General features: G+C 43.5%; 1 long non-coding RNA gene across 1 annotated transcript in view; it reads right to left on the bottom strand.

Annotated features, from left to right (window-relative positions):
- LOC116702617 (uncharacterized) overlaps nt 1-14,517 on the bottom strand; it is a 36,845-nt gene that overhangs the window by 1,649 nt on the left and 20,679 nt on the right. Inside the window, exon 2 of the long non-coding RNA XR_004335212.1 lies at nt 9,064-9,070. This is a non-coding gene — a long non-coding RNA (uncharacterized LOC116702617). The remainder of the gene's footprint in view (nt 1-9,063; nt 9,071-14,517) is intronic.

The raw sequence follows: 14,517 nt of genomic DNA, 5'->3' as shown, positions 1-14,517 counted from the left end.
CCGTCCAACACCTCCTCATCCTTTCTCTGACTCTCTAAGCATTCTGGGTAATCTGGACAAAGACTCTTCTGGATCTTTTGCAGCTCGTTCTTCACAAAAGTGATGATGTCATCCTCCAGCAGCTGGAACAGAAGATTATATGAACAGTTTATATCTATCCATCAAGCCAAGAACCGATCAGTTTAGCTAGACTTACAATGTGCCTTCAGGATTTAAAACCTGGATGACCTTTAATTTCTAATTTAACTCCCAGATAAAACTGAAGTTATTGCCCTGTGGCCCCAAGCACCTCCGTGACGCATTCTCCAGAGAGATTAGTTACTCCCTGGATGCAACCACCCTGGACCTCCAGCCCCACCCTGGCCTTCCAGCCCCGCACCCTGGCCTCCAGCCCCACCACCCTGGCCCCCACACCACCCTGTCTCCAGCTCACCCTGGCCTCCACCTCACCCTGACGCTCCAGCCCCCACCCTGGCCTCCACACCACCCGCCTGGCCCTCCTTCACCCCCCTTGCCTCCTCACCACCCTGTCCCCCGCACCACCCTGTCCTCCGAGCACCACCCTTGCCTCCATCCCCACCCTGCCATCCAGCCCACCCTGGACCCCCACGCACCACCCTGGCCTCCAGCATCCCCTGGCCTCCATCATCACCCTTGCGCCGCCAGCATCAAACCCTGGCTTCCCAGCACCACCCTGGCTGTACCAGCCCACCCTGCCTCCTGCAGCACCCTGGCCTCCAGCACCCCTTGGCCTCCAGCCCACTGGTCTCATCTTGTGGTTATCTTTTGTCATGACTCACCTTTACTTCCCACTTAAAAGCAATTTCAATGTCGCGCCTTTTTTTTCACTACGTAATATGAACAACAGGAATATCTTCTAAAAGTTATGCAGCAAAAACGAGTCCCATGCATTTTGTTACTTCTAGGTTGGGATTACGCTATTCCTTTGTAATCAGGCTGCTACGAAGACGGTCCTAAGACCTCAGCTGATCCGGAATGCTGCAGCACGTGTTCTGACAGGAAAGCCAGGAAAGAGATCCGTTTCTTCTCCTGTTTTCAGCTTCTCTGCATTGGCTTCCTGTAATTTAGAATAGAATTAAAATCCTTCTTCTCACCTACAAAGCGGTCCTTTCCTGGTCAGGCTCCATTTATCTTAAAGAGCTCAATAGTAACCTTACAACCCTACAGAGCACTACGCTCCCAGAATGCAGGATACTGGTGGTGATTCCTAGCAGTCTCAAAGTGAACGGAGCCAGAAGCGTTCATCTACAGGCCCTCCCTGTGGAAGCCAGATTCCAGTCTGGTGTCCCGGGACCAGAGCCGTTCATCTATCATGCTCACTTCCTGTGGAATCAGTTCCAGTTTGGGTTTTCGGGAGGCAACAAACCGTCTCCACATTTAGAGTAGGCTTAAACTTTTCCCCTCTTTGATAAGGTTTATTTGTTGGGTATGGGCATAGAATTGGAATGTTGTTAGGGAGTGAGGAGTCGCCAGCGTCCTCCTAACCCGGCCTCAGGGAATAAACTAAAGGAACTTGGCATCCGAGCCCGATCCTGTTTGGGAGAGTTCTAGCCCGACCAGCTCCTCTCTTATCCCTGTCTCTCTTGGTTTTTGCTGAATATTTAGACAGCTTGGGGACCTGAGCTGCCTCTCTCCTCTTTTCCCTATCTTTCCATTTATTTGCATCCCTGTCCCTAAGGAATTGGCTTGTTTACTACCTGTTACTAACCTCGTTACTACCTAGTTACACCTAGTTTACTAACCTTGTTACTAACCTTTGTTCTAAACCCGTAGTACTAACCTTGTGTCTAACCTTGTTACTAACCTTAGATACTAACCTAGATACGAACCTAGTTTACTAACTGGCCTATTTACTAACCTTGTGACTAACCTAGTGTACTCACCTCGTTACTAACCTAGAATACTAACCTAGTTACTAACCTATTACTAAACCTTGTTACGACCCTGTTACTAACCTAGTTACTAACCTCGGTTACTAACCTTGTTACCTAACCAGTTTACTAACCTAGATACTAAACCTAGATACGTACCTGTTCTAACCCTATTACTAACCTTGTTACTACCGCTAGTTACTACCTATTACTAACCTAGTTACTAACCTTTGTTACTAACCTAGTTACTACCCTAGTTACTAACCTAGTTCTGAACCTGCTCTGGGAGTCCTTATTCTCTTTTTTCCCATCATGTTCCCTCGGATCGGGATAATCCCAAATCATGGTAGGCAAGCTGTTTTGCCATGGTCCCGCTCCATGTTCTGCGTGCCATGTTCATCTGCTACACTCTGCGAGTGGCCCAGCTACGGATCCTGCGACGTCCTGCTACGTCTGCTACTCCTGCTACGTCCATGTGACGTCCTGCTATGTCCCTGCCTACATCGCTACGTCCTGCTATGTCCTGCTACCTCCTTCTATGTCCTGCTACGTCCTGCTACGTCCTGCTACGTCCTGCTCCGTCCTGCGTTGCCTTGTAATGCCCCACAGCGTCCTTCTATGCCATGAAACTACCTACAAATCATGGCTACAAACTACTATTCTTTTTTCTATTTTTGTTATTTCCACTAACACCGACCGGCGCGTAGACAACCGCCTACCGAAGGAGCCTGGGGCTTGGTCCTGGGCCTGGGTCTGGGTCTAGGCCTGGGTCTGGGTCTGGGCCTTGGTCTGGTCTGCCCAAGTTTCTGCCTAAAAGGAAGTTTTCCTCTCCACTGGGGCCCTGTTTGGCTTGCTCTTGAGGAACTACACGAACTGTTTGGGTCCTGATAAATTCTGGAGTGTGGTCTAGACCTTCCTTCTTCTGTAAAGTGTCTTGAGATACTCTTGTTATGAATTGATAACTATAAATAAAAAATGGAATTGGATATTTACATTTACTTATTTAACAATCCTTATCTATTTATTTCATGCTCCAGATCCCAAACACACACACTACACCCACCACAACACTTATTTACAATCATGCTGTCTGTCAACGTCCTAACAAGTTGACCTTTTCTCCCCCAATGTGACTCTAGACTATCAAATGATTTCCTATATTTCTAACTTGACCAGGAGAAAAGACTGGGGTCTTCCACATGGGACTTCTAGTCCCCCGTGGGGGGGGGGGGCAGCAGAGTGACTTTTACCAGACCCTACTCCCCCTCCATTTGGTGCCCTGGCTTAAAAAGTCTTTAGTTTCTCCCCTCCCTCCCCCTAGACTAACCCCCCTCATCCTTAGGATGGCAAAACCTGGTCCACTTCTTCATCTAACACTTCTCCTGTAACCTGGTCATTTCAGTCTCTTTTCACTTATGTCTCAGGTAAACAAACTCGTGACGGATCTGACTTAAACAATTAAGGCTTTACTCCGTCGACTCTGTTCACCCCACTAATGACTTTTAACGTATTTAACAGGTTTAACCGGCCTCTCAATGGACTTCTAATCAGTGCACTCCATCAAATCGCTAGATCCCCCGGGTCCCCCGTCTCCGGTCGGCCTAGGACCCGTCTTTCAGGCTTTTAAGCTCCACCACATCGACCAGCTAATGCATCATACTACTGCTCTGACTCATCACCTTCACCACTTCTCCTGGGGATTCAGTTATGAATCAATGAAGACTAATTTACTGATGAGCCAACACCACCCGTAGATGCTAAGCTGACACAATCCATTGTTTCTATGTGTTCTTTTCAGGTGTATATACAGTTAAGGTTTTCACTGAGCTCTAACAAGAAATTAGCACAATCCGCAGGAACGGTTGCATGAAGAGGAAAAACTACAAGTGAGACATCACTACTACACATACTGTTCCTCTATTGCGTCATTCCTAGTTCTAAACAAAGAAAAAATTACTATTGTTGTAATACATCAAGCTATAAGCTCTATGCTAGCTCCATATGGCTAAGTTATGTTCCTCTCGTTCTCACACCTCGTAGTTTTGGACATAAACTTCGTTTCGTTTTCGTTTTTATTTCACACGTCATCCCTGTAAGTCACACCAATTCCTGGGCACAAACATCGTATACCAGGACGCATGAAAAGGGGACCCCAAATAAGCTACTAAAGCTTTTCATAGGAGGCCCTAAACGATAAACATACCATAATTAACATCCCAACCAAACTCAATTTACCATGGACAAAACAAACAACACCCAAACACCAAATAAACATCCAGCACAAACTGTATCCTTGTACAAAATATTAATAAAGCAATTTTTGCCTTGAGCACAATTTCTGAAGATGGAGACCAGAATGCAACATTTTAAGTTTTCCTCGAGCTCGTATCCAAATTTGCGGTCCCCTACACCATACCTCAGGCTCTTACGTTTTAAACCGACGTTTTTTCACCAGTATTTTGGTATTTTTCCCCTTGTATCATAGGTGTCCAGGGGCAGTGATTAGACTGGCTCACACCACCGGATCGTTGAAACCCTGATTAACAACTTGAACATACTGCGGCTTTGTTATATACGTTATGTTAGTGAGCCCCACTAATCCAGACGATGAAGATAGATGACGATTGGGGGTGTTTAGCTCAGACCCGTAATGCCTGTACACTTTTTTTTTCTGGTAAAACCTCTGTCGTTTTCCCATGGCTAGGAAAAAGTGTAACACCAGAGTACAAATTTTAAATGTGCGGTTCAAACAAAGTTGTATATAAGTTAGCGATGTAGGTGTGGAAGTAACTGTCCATATTTAGATCATTTTCTTGATTTAGGTGATCAATATGGCATTTTGACAGTTTTAAATATGCCTCAATATAAACCCCAGCACTTTAGTTTGGCATTTACTCTTTCAATATTTGTGTTCCATTTATTTTAACACAAACATGCTTGTGTTTACTATTTGTTTTTTTTTTGTAAATGACCTACAATGTAATTTTGTCTTTTGAATGTCAAGAGCTAATTTATTACACAAAACCAAATTTCTACCTAACTTCCTCTCTATTTATTATTTCTTTTCCAGTCCACGTGGACCTCTTTTGTGACATGAATAAAATTTGTGTATCAGCAAATAAAACTTTATGTAAACCTTAGTGTAATTTTCAAGTCATAAACATATAACAAGACAGAGAGGACCCAAAATGGATTCCTGAGGGATCCAAATTTAATGGGATTTTTTTCTAACGAAAATTTTCCTTAATAATTTTACAAATGCTGTCCGCCAAATAATAACTTTTGAACCAGCTAAATGCTAGTCCTCGTATTCCATAATGATGTTAATTTTTTTTCAAAAGAGTCAAATCAATAGTATCAAATGACCTTGGATAAATCTAAAAAATACCAATCCCCACACCCCCCTAATCAATGGCATCGATTGATCTTTTCAGTCCGATCTAGTATAGCCATACCTGTAGTAATTACTTTCCTAAACCTCCTTGGGAAGAACACAATATATTTAGGCTTGTCAAGGTATCCATTTAACCATCTTGTACACTACTCTCGCGAGAACTTAGAGATTGTATGCACAATATATGGGACACTCAATTGCTCATGATCATTTTTATCCCAGGATCTAACAACTGGTAGATTTTTGAAATTTTTGCCCTTTTTGGCCAATTCCCAGAGAGCAACGAAAGGTTTCATGCACTAAGTAAGTGGCTCAAATCTTCAACCGCAATGGCTTTTCAAAATTTCTGCTACAGATATTTCATCCTCACCAGCGAGTGTACGAACTTCATGAGTCTTAGATGAATTTTAACGACTTTGTGCAGTCAGTTTGGCTTTTCATAAAGAAAGATTTGTTGTAGTTTCTTGCAAATAATGATTAGGAAAAATACCGCTGCGGTGGTTTAATTGTTAGAGAGTTTTTCCCCCAAGTGGGCAAGTAATTATAAAATGTTTGCTAGAGTCATATCATTTGAGGAGTTTATTACCATATTGGAAGCACAGTGCTGTTTGCTCTTGTAAGATACTTCATTTAGCACTGGTCCACGACTTCTTATAGTCACCCTTGAGATGCTTGAATGAGGTGTGATATGGTTACTGGTTTTTACTTTTCTTACTATAATGTGTGGAGTTTTATTCCTATAATTACTGTATATTTCTTATTCCTGTCACTTGTTTTTTTAAGAAATTTTTTTAAATAGATATATTTTAAAATATCCTTTGTGGGCCAGGGTTTATGACCATATGTGACCACATTTACAGTCTTCTCCAGGGATGGTACCATAATAGAGTTTGTGATTTCAATTTATAGGTAGGTCAGTGTCTGGTCATTACATATAAATTACTTCCCAATTTTTTTGGGCCTGTAACTACCCCTCAGTTGTTCCGAGAGTTGTCTCGTTTAGGATTTTAGTTTTCTAATTTTTTTGCTCTGATAATTGCCATCTTACTAGCAGATCTAGAAATAATACAATGTTGAAATGGTCATTAATATCTGATAACACCACTCCAGTCTTCAAGCCTAGCATGTTGAATGTTTTGTATGATATGGGCAATAGCGCCCCAGGTGGCATGAGTCACTCTTGACATGTTTATGGTACAAAAAAGGAGGAAGATGGTAAAGTAATTAATGACGTCCTTTTTGATCATCTTCTCTGATAACTCAATAGTTAAAAGTCCCCTATCAGAACACAATCTTTGTTTTTCCTGTTTATAATGGAGAATATATTCCAGTTTAATTTTAAAAGGTATCAATTTCAGAGTCGGGGAAGGACTATAACTTCCCTCCCGCTATAAGTTGTTTTAGCGTTTGTAGGTTTATCTCAATCAAAGTGAATCACACTGATTATCATCTAAGACAATTCATCACCAAACAGACATATGATGTCTAGACTGCACAGATAAACGACACCACCACCCTGGGTGGCCAGGTCCTTTTTTTGGTGACTAGCTTGTAATCATCTAGATTAAGAATATCAGTACTAGGTCCTGTCATAATCCAGTTTTCACTGCACCATCAAAGCTCCAGTCAGAGGTTTAAATTAAACGTACGGTAGCTAATTCTTCATGCTGTTTCCAACAACTTTTGCTAATATTAAGGTGACTAAATGATAGTTATTTACATTATTTAAGTTTTTTACTTGTTCAGGGAATATAGTCTTACACTTCATTCTAACTATGTCATACAGAGATTACATCCTCTCCATCATAATTAAATTATTGAACTCATATAGAAATACTATAATATTTAGTGATTGAACCAACAGGTTTGCTGGGATAATATAAATACATGTGCACATAGAAAATCTTTGTATTCACAATACGCTTCACGGATCCATAAATCCACGTCTATTTCAACAGAAAAATTTAATTTAAGAGAAAAAAAGAAAGAAAATAGCTCCCCAATTATATTTTTAGCTTCTCTACCACCGTAGAACTACTCAAAACACACCCCTTTCCACTGAAATAGTTAAATGTGTTTTTTCAGAAAATACCCAAAACACGATAAAGGAGAGAGTGAATCACAATGACCTCAGAAATACCAATGCCAGTGGAAACACAATTCAACTGTCTTTTAATCAGTTTATAAAAAAACCCATAAGGCTGTACTTCAAAAATGCTCCTGCATACCGGGGCTGCAAAGAAATACGTAAAACGAAAAGGCTAGCGTTAACCAGACAGTCTGTTGTTCTGGTTTGGCCAGTTACCAGACAAGTGCAATCATTTCTCAAGTGTCTGTGAATACTGAATCGTCCTGGCTTAAGTTCTAGTTTTTAGCTCCGACATTACCTGAGGGTTCCGTACTGATGTCATTGTTACGACCTCTTGGAGCGTATCCCTCTCGTAGATGAAAATCAAATTGTCCGGGTATTTCAACTGACCTCATCATCAAACCGTGCTTCGCGGATTATTTTAAATCCTTGACCTGGTATTTATGAATGCTGATGATGACCGGCTCTATGCGTATGGCCCTTTGTGGTTTATTTGCAAGGATCCGATGAGCTCTGTGTCGCCTCCGCGGAGACCCAAATCTTCCTTGCCGAAGACCTCAAAGCGCATTGTGAGAAGAACGTGGATGGATTATATCCCCATTGACTCCGGTAGGCCAAGCACTCTGTGTTTTTGCGCCGGCTACTTGATCCCAATCGGTGACTTGAGGCAGCTAGTTTAGCATTGCTATCATTAGCTTGCACATTTATTCCATGCTAGTCAGTCGTTTGCCTGCAGTTGCATTTTGATTCAACTTCCCCAATCTTCACAACTGATCAATACCGTCGTTTGTATGCGATCAAGCCTTTTTTCCTCCAGTGTTGGCATCGTGGCGTTGAAGTCATCAGAGAGGCTTTCCCCGATTTTCCTCTAATAAGCTGCTATGGCTGCCAATGTCATACAATCTCCTCCATCTCAGGCTTGTAGCTCCTTCTCTGATCTACTTTTTGTACTTTCGGAGGCCTGGTTTTTGCAGATCAACGGTTTAGTAGAACTAATAGTAGTACTTAATAGAAGTAAAATACTTGGTTGGAGCAACATAGCAGAGAGGATTCTTCTGTCTATGTCTAGTGGAAAGCGGTTTCTCATCGTGGTTTTAGCGTGGCCGTGCCGTCTACGTCATCATTCCGCGTCTGCCATATGCCCATATGAAATCACCTTCATATGATCAAAGGTTTCTCTACCGTTTTCCTGAGTGGTCAGGTGAAAGTCTGTCACCTTCTGTGCATATTGTCGACATAATAATAAATCCATGGACAGAAAGGGGAATACACATGTACAGAGCAACCTCCCACAGCGGACGTTCTAACTAAATGCGAACGCGACCCGCAAGGGGGGGGGTCATTCATTGGTCACACTACAGCTGTGCATCCTGTTTTAAAGAAATGCTCCAAGGCACTCTTCTTGGGAACAATTAAAACCTTTATTGCAATGGCTATTTCATATACAACATCTTCCCTTACTATGAACTGGGTAGCAACCCACCGCGTATCGGCCAAAAATGGGCCCTTTTGTGTACATCAGCCTACAACTCTGATTCGATTGGAAACACCTGGAACACAGCAGGAGCTCAAAGGTGACGAATGCAACGTCTACGCGTCACCAGATTGGCCTACAAAATATATTGTCCAAGTGTGGAGTTCAGTTCCAAACCGCCCGCTCTGTTGGCCCAACTTGAAAAAGCGGCTACATTGATGCTGGTAAACCCATCTGTGGCAGAGGAGCAGTGATGTTTCCCCTTTCCTGTTACTTTTTTAGACTGTGGTACTAGTATTCAGTGAGAGCACACAGTTTTTAACGAAGTAGTTTTTCATCTCGGAGGCGATCCTTGCAACATTACATAAAGAAGAAGAAAACGATTTCATCTGACAATAAGGAACAATCAGTGAGACAAATGTGAACCAAAGTGATGCCGTCATACATCCTCCATCAAACCCTATTAACCACATTAACGATGAAGTTGTCCTCCTCCTAGAGAGGACACAGAGACATCTGAGGAACCAGAACCAGACCCCAAACCCAGGATATAGAGGCTGGTGAATGTGGTGAATAAGAAGGTGTTGAGGTGGATCATGAAGATCCCAGAGAAACTGTGTCGAAGGACAGAGAGCCAGCAGACAGTCACATACACTGCCTAACTCTTTTATAGACAGAGGATGACGGGAGGGCTGTTCGTCTGTTTATTGTGCCGACAGAGTACCCTTCATCATGCAGTTCAGACTCCAGGACAGGATCATTATAATCCAAACACACAGTCATCATTGTCTGCTCTCTTCCTGCTGATCCTCTGTAACACTGTAGATAAATCCTTCCTCTCCTACGGACCTCCCATTACCAGCGACCAGTCAGACCCCTCTCTACACAGCCAAGCTGAGGACAGACGCAAACCATCCTGGATGATCAGGAGAGGTTGTATACTCTCTCACTGTGTCACCTTCCTGTGGTTGTCAGACGTTTGAGGTCTCTGTGTCTGGTTTTTGTCCAGTTCCAGTCACAGACATCTGATGGAGAGAACAAGACCAATAAAACAAAATACGCGGTTCTGTGGTGACGGAGCTTCAATCTATTGCCTGCATAGCGCCATAAGAACTCAATTGAGGAGCTCATTAACGCTGTTTGTGTGTTCGGGCTTACAACCCCCCCCCACCAAGAGCTGACATTAGAAGTCCACAGTTCAGACCTTTGAACATCAATCCAAAGTGAACTGTGAGTGTGAATGAACATCAGGAGGTTGTGGGTCCCACCAACTGGCTTTAAGCTGGTTTGCATTGACTCATTGGCCAGATGTGAAAACCTCTACTGCCCTTAAAACTTTAAAACACACTCAAACTTCCCTCAACCAGGTCTCAGTCTCTGTGGTCCCCATGGTCCCCGTCCTGCAGGAAAGAAACAAAGTCAGAATCACTTCATTACAACCTCACTCACTGTGTGAACGCTTACAACCCCCCCCCCCACACACACCGAGACACACACCACAACAACAACAACTCACACTATTAATACAAAATATGTAATGTCAACAGCTTCATGCAGCACCATTATATTAACTTTTATTCTGGAGATATACGGGTGCCTTGTCCCCTCTATGGGATGCCTCCAATACCTTACTGCTACTTTACCATAAACACAAAGTCAGTCTAATCACTAACTAATACCCAGTACTTTAACCATATTACAATATCAAATATACCGGTTCCTCAAATATGTATCCTCCTGTAGATCCAATTTTCTTGTTTATTGTATCTCTCCATCCTCTTTCAATGTACATGAGGCCCTTATCACCTTACCTACTTGGGGTCTGTCAGAGGTGAGTGTTTAGCGGCTGCCCACTCCAATCACAAAGTTAGAAACACCATTCATGTTTTTTGTGTTATTATTTTATCATTTGCGACAACATGTTCTTATTTTCTCTCCTTATGCTTCTCGTTTCGGTTGGCTTGAGCCCATTCTTCACTGGTTAAGAGATGAACAGAAAATTTTGAAATGCCTGGAACCCTCCCTGTAACATGAACCATCAGAGTTCATCAGGTTATAGACATAGGGCAGGTTGCCATCTGTCCAGACCTGAGAGTGTCCGTCCTCCAGTGTTGGTCCTTAAGTCCAAGCTGACAGCAGCTTCACTCCTGAGTCTTCCTGGATGATTGTAGCTCAGGTCTCCATCACTCTCAGATGGAGGGGTTGGAGCCCAGAGGAGCTGAGACCATAGAAGTACCAGCCTTCCTCTGAACCAACACCCTACAGACTGTACACACACACCACACACACACACACACACACAGCAACACACACTATAGCAATTTTCCTGCAGTCCATCAACAAGTTGTGAAAACCCTCATATTGAACTGGAACTGACAGATTAAAGAAGAAAATCTATTGTGTCATTTACTACAACTGCAAATTTTTAGTCAAGTTTTACGTGAACTACGACATACTGTTGACAAGCGTGCTGAGTCCACTTACCCTTTCCTGTAATTTAATTGTTACACAGTTATTGAGCAGCTAACAAGTTAACATTTGCTTGTTAAACAGAAGTAACACTAACCTAAGTTTCCAGTCTGCAGTGTGGACTCTTCAGTCCACTGACACCAGTCTCCACTCCTGAAATCCGGCAGGTCATTCTTTACTCAGGGTCCACTCTCTCAGCCGAGTGATGGGAGCTGAGACTGCGGACAGAGCTTTACCATCTTCTCTTTGACAGTTTTACAGCCCTCAGTCTGAAACAATCAGATAGCTAATCTATTTAATGGAATTTTTTTTTTTAATTAATTAAAAAATTACAGGCCATCCTTTTCAAATTGTGGAATACTACTTAGATTCTAGCGGATAATTCTTTTGAGTAGACCCACGGAATAATAACTATTAAATGCAAATGAGCAAGTAGCACTATTATGTTTCCCAGTATAACTTTTGACTATTTAGGCCAGCTGATGAACCACCTTCATCCTGCAATCCTGCCGGTTGTTTGTTTACTCGGTCCCTCTCTCTTCAGACTAGAGGACTGTGAGCTGAGAATTGAGGACAGAGCTTCCCAGCTTTTTCTCTGTCAGGTTACAGCCCTCATGTCTGAGGTAACCAATAAACTATAAGAAACAATACAGCTAATTGTATTTCTGACAAGAAACTCCCTTTGTCTGAGATAGCGTGTGACGTACCGACTTGTTGAGGCTTTTACCACTGGCCGCAGCCGTCAGAGATTCTCCTCTGAAGCCGCAGTATTTGGCTTCCGGTCAAACACGTCCAGATCTTCTTCTGATGACAGTAAAGATGAGACCAGAGCTGACCCTGAGCATGAGACAGTTTATCTGTGGAGAGACGTTCCTGAAACTCAGGGACTGTTGGATCTGCTCCACTATATCACCATCATTCAGTCCTTCAACGTGGAACAAATTGCTGCTTCTCTCTGTCAGACGAGATTCTCACTCATCTTCTTCTGATGTCACCCCACTTTTTCTTGATTGGTCTTTGAGCTCTTCCTGTCTGTGTCATAAACCTTGTAGTAACTCCTGATTGATCTGTGCAGTGAAAGACCCGGAGGAAGCGAGGAACAGAAGTCCAGGTGTCCATTTGGACTTCTGTAAGGCCTTTGTCCACATCACTCTGGTAGAACTTCTTATGTCTCTGAAGCCTTTTAGACAGTTTTGGATGTTTTTTGTTCTTTTTCTGCCTCTGTTGACTCCAGAGTTGATGAAGGTCAGATGGACATGAAGGCACACATAAACTCCTGAAACACTCGATGGAACGAGCAGAACACCGATGTCCTGGTAAGTCCTCTCCTCCTCTTTAAAGATCTGTGTGAACACTCTGAGACCATGCGGCTGCTCTGATATCGATGCCAACTCGTCAGGTCTGATTCGTAGAAGATCCTGTTGCCTTCTGCAGCTGCTCAAAAGCCATTTTTCCCAGAGTTCAAATGATCTTCCCTGCTCACTCTGGACACCGTGTGGATCTAGTCTCAGCTCCCCATCATACTTGATTTTTTTCACTTTGGACTGAACCCCATGAAGTGTATGTACATCTCAGTTAGGGTTCTGGGCAGCTCTCCTCCCTCTCTGGTCTTCAACACGTTCTCTAGAACTGTAGCAGTGATCCAGCAGAGACTGGGAATGTGACCCATGATTGTGGAGGCTTCGTGCTCTCTTGAATGTGGGAGTATTCTGCTTGGCCTTCTCCTCATCTCTGACTTCTCTTTCTGAAGTACCCTCCTTCTTGCATCAGTGAACCCTCTGACCTCCTGTCCACCATGTCAACACACCCATAGGGATCTGATTGGCTGCTGCAGGTCGTGTGTTAGCCAGAGGCTAGCAAGGGAACAGTTTTCCCCCTGATGAGTGTGTCAGCAGCACACCCACTGAGGTGGCTCTGTAACGTCAGTCAGATCCAGTGTTGAGGAAGTCCAGAGGAAGTCGACACTCATCAAGAACCGTCAAAGATGAAAGACCCCTCTTCAACCCTGCATATTCTGCTTCTTTGGTTTTCACTAAAGAAGTAACACACTTCACCAGCTGAACTTCTCTCTTTCAGCAACCTTCAGCTCTCTGATGTGAATGGAGAATGTGAACTGGATGGTCCCTGGTTGTCTTTGCCTTCAGCCCAGTCCAGAGTGACCTCTGTGTCAGACTGTTTTTCCCATGCCAGCCCTCCCTTTGTCATCACGTTCTGATGGTTCATCTCTTCCATGTGGGGTTTCAAAGATTGTCTTTCTTGTCCTGAATTGTTGTTTCTGGTCCGTCTGGTTTCCCTGGTGCGGTTTCAATCTTCCTGACCTCATGTTTATCAGTGACCTCTGCAGCCCCTCGACTCCATGAGGAGATCTCTGTGAACATCGATTCAGAAGGTTGGGTTGTCCTGCTTTAGCATCCCCCTCAAACATACACTGGAACGCTCTGCTGTTTTTTTGAGTTTACGCTGCAAACTCCACATCTTCCTGATGAAACCCAACAAAGAAGATCATTCAGACAAGACATGATTCAACATTCCTCAGAGAAAGGAGTACAGGTATGTTGTTATATATTTTGCAGACAATATCCCGTTCCTCCAGCCCTGTTACTCTTTATAGAAATCCTCTACTGCTCTGCAGACGTCCAGCCAGCTCCTCCTGCTTCATCTCCTTCATGAAGTGCGTGTGATCGTCAGAATGCCTCTCTCTGCTCTCCTCTGCTCTTCCTCTTCGACCTCACCGTCCAACACCTCCTCATCCTTTCTCTTCCTCTCTAAGCATTCTGGGTAAATCGGGAGACAAGACTCTTCTGGTCTTTTGTGCAGCTTTCGTTCTTCACAAAAGTGATGATGTCATCCTCCAGCAGCTGGAACAGAAGATATCTGACTGACAAATCAAAGTGAAATCTGGACGCACACATCAGATTCAATGTTTGACAGAATAGATGTAACAGTATTGTTTGTCACATTGCTCCAGACCTAAAGATGGAGTCCAGTGGGTTGATGGCTGCTGGGCAGACCTGACCAACTGGGGACCCTCTGGCTCTCCTGTCCACTCTGTGTAGGAATCAGAAGAATTAGCTCCCATCATGTCTGTCCGACAACTAGACACACCCAGTAAAGGTCCATGAGTGTATGTTTGGATGTTAACAGTAATGAATCAGACGGACTCCCTGTAGTGGTCCCACCTTTACTAGTCCTGCTTTGG

This window comes from Etheostoma spectabile, chromosome 15 (genome assembly GCF_008692095.1).
Source record: "Etheostoma spectabile isolate EspeVRDwgs_2016 chromosome 15, UIUC_Espe_1.0, whole genome shotgun sequence".
Taxonomy (NCBI): Eukaryota; Metazoa; Chordata; class Actinopteri; order Perciformes; family Percidae; genus Etheostoma; species Etheostoma spectabile.
Note: the sequence above shows the minus strand (reverse complement) of the source record. Positions and strands in the feature narration are given on the sequence as shown.